This window comes from Oncorhynchus keta, chromosome 2 (assembly GCF_023373465.1).
Source record: "Oncorhynchus keta strain PuntledgeMale-10-30-2019 chromosome 2, Oket_V2, whole genome shotgun sequence".
In the NCBI taxonomy this organism is placed as follows: domain Eukaryota; kingdom Metazoa; phylum Chordata; class Actinopteri; order Salmoniformes; family Salmonidae; genus Oncorhynchus; species Oncorhynchus keta.
The window spans coordinates 25445221-25453895 of record NC_068422.1 but is presented as its reverse complement, the minus strand read 5'-3'; the positions used below and the strand labels follow the sequence as shown (position 1 = coordinate 25453895).

The window sequence follows — 8675 nt, the reverse complement described above, 5'->3', positions numbered from 1 at the left end:
CACCTCACCACCCCTCTATCTACAGTATATCCATTAGTACTACTAGAGGTCTACACCTCACCACCCCTCTATCTACAGTATATCCATTAGTACTACTAGAGGTCCACACCTCACCACCCCTCTATCTACAGTATATCCATTAGTACTACTAGAGGTCTACACCTCACCACCCCTCTATCTACAGTATATCCATTAGTACTACTAGAGGTCTACACCTCACCACCCCTCTATCTACAGTATATCCATTAGTACTACTAGAGGTCTACACCTCACCACCCCTCTATCTACAGTATATCCATTAGTACTACTAGAGGTCTACACCTCACCACCCCTCTATCTACAGTATATCCATTAGTACTACTAGAGGTCTACACCTCACCACCCCTCTATCTACAGTATATCCATTAGTACTACTAGAGGTTTACACCTCACCACCCCTCTAACTACAGTATATTCATTACTACACTAGAGGTCTACATGGTGTCTTTGTCTTTCCCTCCACCCCTTTACACCCCCCCAAGCTGTCAGGCATGGTGTATTATGGAGGTGGAAAGCCAGTAATTTGTCTGTGCTCTATATGTGCTCTAATAGTGCTCTATAGGTCAATTAGTAATGACACATTTATAATGCTTTTAAAAGCCTCTCACACCATTCGATCATACACCAGTCTCCTGAGAGCAACAGCTCCTCTGCCCCCCACACCCCACACCACTTTTCTAGTCCAGCTATATATGATGTGTGTGTGTGTGTGTATCATTACTTACTCATTAAAACACTAAATGATGTGTGTTAAAGTTGTTAACAAGCAGCCGTCGCAGATAAACTACTAAATACTCTCTTCCTGTTTACAAATGTGGTACACACAGAGATGGTCAGTATTTATGTTACATGTATTTAAATTACATCTGAGCAGGGGTTGGAAAATATATGTAAAATGAGAGAGGGAGAGATGAAAGAGAGAGAGAGAGAGAGAGAGAGAGAGAGAGAGAGAGAGAGAGAGAGAGAGAGAGAGAGAGAGAGAGAGAGAGAGAGAGAGAGAGAGAGAGAGAGAGAGAGAGAGAGAGAGAGAGAGAGAGAGAGAGAGAGAGAGAGAGAGAGAGAGAGAGGCAGAGAGACAGAGAGAGAGAGAGAGAGGGGGGGGGTGAGAGAGAGAGAGGAGGAGAGAGAGAGAGAGAGAGAGAGAGAGAGAGAGAGATGAGAGAGAGAGAGAGAGAGAGAGAGAGAGAGAGAGAGAGAGAGAGAGAGAGAGGAGAGAGAGAGAGAGAGAGAGAGAGAGAGAGAGAGAGAGAGAGAGAGAGAGAGAGAGAGAGGATGAGAGAGAGAGAGAGAGAGGGGATGAGAGAGACAGAGAGAGGATGAGAGAGAGAGATGAGAGAGACAGATTGAGAAAGAAAGACAGAAATCAGCCCCCTTCAACTCATTACCTTGTGAGCTACAGAGGTGAGAGGAGCTGAAATCATCAGCTATAGTAAATAGAGAGAGTGAGAGGAGGGAGAAAGAAGTGTGTTCTGAGGAGACTGTAATACCAGAGGCAGATCTCATATTATTTATCTTCATAACAGGAGACACTTCAGCAGCTCTTATTCAAACCAGCCGTGAGAAAACCACAATGTCTGAACACGGGCAGAGGAGCGTGTGTGTGTGTGTGTGTGTGTGTGTGTGTGTGTGTGTGTGTGTGTGTGTGTGTGTGTGTGTGTGTGTGTGTGTGTGTGTGTGTGTGTGTGTGTGTGTGTGTGTGTGTGTGTGTGTGTGTGTGTGTGTGTGTGTGTGTGTGTGTGTGTGTGTGTGTGTGTGTGTGTGTGTGTGTGTGTGGACAGCCGCGGAAGGGGGAAATAAGAGTGGGACAGCTAGGTTTGGGGTGTGTTTCAGACAGCCACACAGCTAGATGATGACATACTGAATGGATTGATGCACACACAGACAGATGAAAAGAGAGGGAAGGTGTTAAAAGTGGGGGATTAGAGAGAGAGAGAGAGAGAGAGAGAGAGAGAGAGAGAGAGAGAGAGAGAGAGAGAGAGGGGCAAATAAATATGAGTGTGGATCTCGGCCTGCAGGGCCTACAGGGCCTTTGGGCAACTGCCAAACCACACTGTGGAGCACGCCTCGAGCCAGTGTGTGTGTGTGTGTGTGGACCCCGGGAGGTGGACCCAGGGAGTGCGTGTGTGGTCTTGGAGCCTCCTCCCCCATAGAGTTCTCTACCTCTCTCTCTAACACACACTATGAGGTAGTTCTCCTCCCCCATAGAGCTTTCTACCTCTCTCTCTAACACACACTATGAGGTAGTTCTCCTCCCCCATAGAGTTCTCTACCTCTCTCTCTAACACACACTATGAGGTAGTTCTCCTACCCCATAGATTTCTCTACCTCTCTCTCTAACACACACTATGAGGTAGTTCTCCTCCCCATAGAGTTCTCTACCTCTCTCTCTAACACACACTATGAGGTAGTTCTCCTACCCCATAGAGCTCTCTACCTCTCTCTCTAACACACACTATGAGGTAGTTCTCCTCCCCCATAGAGCTCTCTACCTCTCTCTCTAACACACACTATGAGGTAGTTCTCCTCCCCATAGAGCTCTCTACCTCTCTCTCTAACACACACTATGAGGTAGTTCTCCTCCCCATAGAGTTCTCTACCTCTCTCTCTAACACACACTATGAGGTAGTTCTCCTCCCCCATAGAGCTCTCTACCTCTCTCTCTAACACACACTATGAGGTAGTTCTCCTCCCCCATAGAGCTCTCTACCTCTCTCTCTAACACACACTATGAGGTAGTTCTCCTCCCCCATAGAGTTCTCTACCTCTCTCTCTTACACACACTATGAGGTAGTTCTCCTCCCCCATAGAGCTCTCTACCTCTCTCTCTAACACACACTATGAGGTAGTTCTCCTCCCCCATAGAGTTCTCTACCTCTCTCTCTAACACACACTATGAGGTAGTTCTCCTCCCCCATAGAGCTCTCTACCTCTCTCTCTAACACACACTATGAGGTAGTTCTCCTCCCCCATAGAGCTCTCTACCTCTCTCTCTAACACACACTAAGAGGTAGTTCTCCTACCCCATAGAGCTCTCTACCTCTCTCTCTAACACACACTAAGAGGTAGTTCTCCTCCCCATAGAGCTCTCTACCTCTCTCTCTAACACACACTATGAGGTAGTTCTCCTCCCCCATAGAGCTCTCTACCTCTCTCTAACACACACTATGAGGTAGTTCTCCTCCCCCACAGAGCTCTCTACCTCTCTCTCTAACACACACTATGAGGTAGTTCTCCTCCCCACAGAGTTCTCTACCTCTCTCTCTAACACACACTATGAGGTAGTTCTCCTCCCCCATAGAGCTCTCTACCTCTCTCTCTAACACACACTATGAGGTAGTTCTCCTCCCCCATAGAGCTCTCTACCTCTCTCTCTAACACACACTATGAGGTAGTTCTCCTCCCCATAGAGTTCTCTACCTCTCTCTCTAACAAACACTATGAGGTAGTTCTCCTCCCCCATAGAGTTCTCTACCTCTCTCTCTAACACACACTATGAGGTAGTTCTCCTCCCCATAGAGCTCTCTACCTCTCTCTCTAACACACACTATGAGGTAGTTCTCCTCCCCATAGAGCTCTCTACCTCTCTCTCTAACACACACTATGAGGTAGTTCTCCTCCCCCATAGAGCTCTCTACCTCTCTCTCTAACACACACTATGAGGTAGTTCTCCTCCCCATAGAGTTCTCTACCTCTCTCTCTAACACACACTATGAGGTAGTTCTCCTCCCCCATAGAGTTCTCTACATCTCTCTCTAACAAACACTATGAGGTAGTTCTCCTCCCCATAGAGTTCTCTACCTCTCTCTCTAACACACACTATGAGGTAGTTCTCCTCCCCCATAGAGCTCTCTACCTCTCTCTCTAACACACACTATGAGGTAGTTCTCCTCCCCCATAGAGCTCTCTACCTCTCTCTCTAACACACACTAAGAGGTAGTTCTCCTCCCCCATAGAGCTCTCTACCTCTCTCTCTAACACACACTAAGAGGTAGTTCTCCTCCCCCATAGAGCTCTCTACCTCTCTCTCTAACACACACTATGAGGTAGTTCTCCTCCCCCATAGAGCTCTCTACCTCTCTCTCTAACACACACTATGAGGTAGTTCTCCTCCCCCATAGAGCTCTCTACCTCTCTCTCTAACACACACTATGAGGTAGTTCTCCTCCCCCATAGAGTTCTCTACCTCTCTCTCTAACACACACTATGAGGTAGTTCTCCTCCCCATAGAGCTCTCTACCTCTCTCTCTAACACACACTATGAGGTAGTTCTCCTCCCCCATAGAGCTCTCTACCTCTCTCTAACACACACTATGAGGTAGTTCTCCTCCCCCATAGAGTTCTCTACCTCTCTCTCTAACACACACTATGAGGTAGTTCTCCTCCCCCATAGAGTTCTCTACCTCTCTCTCTAACACACACTATGAGGTAGTTCTCCTCCCCCATAGAGCTCTCTACCTCTCTCTCTAACACACACTATGAGGTAGTTCTCCTACCCCATAGAGCTCTCTACCTCTCTCTCTAACACACACTATGAGGTAGTTCTCCTCCCCCATAGAGCTCTCTACCTCTCTCTCTAACACACACTATGAGGTAGTTCTCCTCCCCCATAGAGCTCTCTACCTCTCTCTCTAACACACACTATGAGGTAGTTCTCCTCCCCCATAGAGCTCTCTACCTCTCTCTCTAACACACACTATGAGGTAGTTCTCCTCCCCATAGAGCTCTCTACCTCTCTCTCTAACACACACTATGAGGTAGTTCTCCTCCCCATAGAGCTCTCTACCTCTCTCTCTAACACACACTATGAGGTAGTTCTCCTCCCCATAGAGCTCTCTACCTCTCTCTAACACACACTATGAGGTAGTTCTCCTCCCCCATAGAGCTCTCTACCTCTCTCTCTAACACACACTATGAGGTAGTTCTCCTCCCCCATAGAGCTCTCTACCTCTCTCTCTAACACACACTATGAGGTAGTTCTCCTCCCCATAGAGCCTCTCTACCTCTCTCTAACACACACTATGAGGTAGTTCTCCTCCCCATAGAGCTCTCTACCTCTCTCTCTAACACACACTATGAGGTAGTTCTCCTCCCCCATAGAGCTCTCTACCTCTCTCTCTAACACACACTATGAGGTAGTTCTCCTCCCCCATAGAGCTCTCTACCTCTCTCTCTAACACACACTATGAGGTAGTTCTCCTCCCCCATAGAGCTCTCTACCTCTCTCTCTAACACACACTATGAGGTAGTTCTCCTCCCCCATAGAGTTCTCTACCTCTCTCTCTAACACACACTATGAGGTAGTTCTCCTCCCCCATAGAGCTCTCTACCTCTCTCTAACACACACTATGAGGTAGTTCTCCTCCCCCATAGAGCTCTCTACCTCTCTCTCTAACACACACTATGAGGTAGTTCTCCTACCCCATAGAGCTCTCTACCTCTCTCTCTAACACACACTATGAGGTAGTTCTCCTCCCCCATAGAGCTCTCTACCTCTCTCTCTAACACACACTATGAGGTAGTTCTCCTCCCCATAGAGCTCTCTACCTCTCTCTCTAACACACACTATGAGGTAGTTCTCCTCCCCCATAGAGCTCTCTACCTCTCTCTCTAACACACACTATGAGGTAGTTCTCCTCCCCCATAGAGCTCTCTACCTCTCTCTCTAACACACACTATGAGGTAGTTCTCTCCCCATAGAGCTCTCCCCCTCTCTATAGAGCTCTCTACCTCTCTCTCTAACACACACTATGAGGTAGTTCTCCTCCCCATAGAGCTCTCTACCTCTCTCTCTAACACACACTATGAGGTAGTTCTCCTCCCCATAGAGCTCTCTACCTCTCTCTCTAACACACACTATGAGGTAGTTCTCCTCCCCATAGAGCTCTCTACCTCTCTCTCTAACACACACTATGAGGTAGTTCTCCTCCCCCATAGAGCTCTCTACCTCTCTCTCTAACACACACTATGAGGTAGTTCTCCTCCCCCATAGAGCTCTCTACCTCTCTCTCTAACACACACTATGAGGTAGTTCTCCTCCCCATAGAGCTCTCTACCTCTCTCTCTAACACACACTATGAGGTAGTTCTCCTCCCCCATAGAGCTCTCTACCTCTCTCTCTAACACACACTATGAGGTAGTTCTCCTCCCCATAGAGCTCTCTACCTCTCTCTCTAACACACACTATGAGGTAGTTCTCCTCCCCCATAGAGCTCTCTACCTCTCTCTAACACACACTATGAGGTAGTTCTCCTCCCCATAGAGCTCTCTACCTCTCTCTCTAACACACACTATGAGGTAGTTCTCCTCCCCCATAGAGCTCTCTACCTCTCTCTCTAACACACACTATGAGGTAGTTCTCCTCCCCCATAGAGCTCTCTACCTCTCTCTCTAACACACACTATGAGGTAGTTCTCCTCCCCCATAGAGCTCTCTACCTCTCTCTCTAACACACACTATGAGGTAGTTCTCCTCCCCCATAGAGCTCTCTACCTCTCTCTAACACACACTATGAGGTAGTTCTCCTCCCCCATAGAGCTCTCTACCTCTCTCTCTAACACACACTATGAGGTAGTTCTCCTCCCCCATAGAGTTCTCTACCTCTCTCTCTAACACACACTATGAGGTAGTTCTCCTCCCCCATAGAGCTCTCTACCTCTCTCTCTAACACACACTATGAGGTAGTTCTCCTCCCCCATAGAGCTCTCTACTCTCTCTCTAACACACACTATGAGGTAGTTCTCCTCCCCCATAGAGCTCTCTACCTCTCTCTAACACACACTATGAGGTAGTTCTCCTCCCCATAGAGCTCTCTACCTCTCTCTCTAACACACACTATGAGGTAGTTCTCCTCCCCCATAGAGCTCTCTACCTCTCTCTCTAACACACACTATGAGGTAGTTCTCCTCCCCCATAGAGCTCTCTACCTCTCTCTCTAACACACACTATGAGGTAGTTCTCCTCCCCATAGAGCTCTCTACCTCTCTCTAACACACACTATGAGGTAGTTCTCCTCCCCCAGCATAGAGCTCTCTACCTCTCTCTCTAACACACACTATGAGGTAGTTCTCCTCCCCCATAGAGCTCTCTACCTCTCTCTAACACACACTATGAGGTAGTTCTCCTCCCCATAGAGCTCTCTACCTCTCTCTAACACACACTATGAGGTAGTTCTCCTCCCCCATAGAGCTCTCTAGAGCCTCTACTCTCTAACACACACTATGAGGTAGTTCTCCTCCCCCATAGAGCTCTCTACCTCTCTCTCTAACACACACTATGAGGTAGTTCTCCTCCCCCATAGAGCTCTCTACCTCTCTCTCTAACACACACTATGAGGTAGTTCTCCCCCATAGAGCTCTCCCCATAGAGCTCTCTACCATAGAGCTCTCTCTCTAACACACACTATGAGGTAGTTCTCCTCCCCATAGAGCTCTCTACCTCTCTCTCTAACACACACTATGAGGTAGTTCTCCTCCCCATAGAGCTCTCTACCTCTCTCTCTAACACACACTATGAGGTAGTTCTCCTCCCCATAGAGCTCTCTACCTCTCTCTCTAACACACACTATGAGGTAGTTCTCCTCCCCCATAGAGCTCTCTACCTCTCTCTCTAACACACACTATGAGGTAGTTCTCCTCCCCCATAGAGCTCTCTACCTCTCTCTCTAACACACACTATGAGGTAGTTCTCTCCCCATAGAGCTCTCTACCTCTCTCTCTAACACACACTATGAGGTAGTTCTCCTCCCCCATAGAGCTCTCTACCTCTCTCTCTAACACACACTATGAGGTAGTTCTCCTCCCCCATAGAGCTTCTCTACCTCTCTCTCTAACACACACTATGAGGTAGTTCTCCTCCCCCATAGAGCTCTCTACCTCTCTCTCTAACACACACTATGAGGTAGTTCTCCTCCCCATAGAGCTCTCTACCTCTCTCTCTAACACACACTATGAGGTAGTTCTCCTCCCCCATAGAGCTCTCTACCTCTCTCTCTAACACACACTATGAGGTAGTTCTCCTCCCCATAGAGCTCTCTACCTCTCTCTCTAACACACACTATGAGGTAGTTCTCCTCCCCCATAGAGCTCTCTACCTCTCTCTCTAACACACACTATGAGGTTTCTCCTCCCCATAGAGCTCTCTACCTCTCTCTCTAACACACACTATGAGGTAGTTCTCCTCCCCCATAGAGCTCTCTACCTCTCACACTATGAGGTAGTTCTCCTCCCCCACAGAGCTCTCTACTATGAGGTAGTTCTCCTCCCCCATAGAGCTCTCTACCTCTCTCTAACACACACTATGAGGTAGTTCTCCTCCCCATAGAGCTCTCTACCTCTCTCTCTAACACACACTATGAGCTAGTTCTCCTCCCCCTCCCCCATAGAGCTCTCTACCTCTCTCTCTAACACACACTATGAGGTAGTTCTCCTCCCCCATAGAGCTCTCTACCTCTCTCTCTAACACACACTATGAGGTAGTTCTCCTCCCCATAGAGCTCTCTACCTCTCTCTAACACACACTATGAGGTAGTTCTCTCCCCCATAGAGCTCTCTACCTCTCTCTCTAACACACACTATGAGGTAGTTCTCCTCCCCATAGAGCTCTCTACCTCTCTCTCTAACACACACTATGAGGTAGTT

At 48.0% G+C, this 8675-nt stretch overlaps 2 long non-coding RNA genes across 7 annotated transcripts in view; both read left to right on the top strand.

The window, feature by feature from the left end:
• LOC127910488 (uncharacterized) overlaps positions 1 to 236 on the top strand; it is a 1847-nt gene extending 1611 nt beyond the window's left edge. The window contains exons 3-4 of the long non-coding RNA XR_008075062.1: positions 1 to 101; positions 155 to 236. The exon at positions 1 to 101 is cut by the window's left edge and continues 111 nt beyond it. This is a non-coding gene — a long non-coding RNA (uncharacterized LOC127910488). The remainder of the gene's footprint in view (positions 102 to 154) is intronic.
• A 1738-nt stretch (positions 237 to 1974) lies between these two features.
• Positions 1975 to 6738, top strand: LOC127910476 (uncharacterized). 6 transcript variants are annotated; one of them, XR_008075032.1, is made up of 5 exons: positions 1975 to 2334; positions 2882 to 3101; positions 4028 to 4247; positions 5282 to 5336; positions 6607 to 6738. It is a non-coding gene; the product is annotated as an uncharacterized LOC127910476 (long non-coding RNA). The 6 variants fall into 6 exon arrangements; XR_008075017.1 differs by lacking the exon at positions 5282 to 5336 and having other exon boundaries at positions 1976 to 2334; XR_008075042.1 differs by lacking the exon at positions 6607 to 6738 and having other exon boundaries at positions 1976 to 2334; positions 5282 to 5351.
• The last annotated feature ends 1937 nt before the right edge of the window (positions 6739 to 8675 follow it).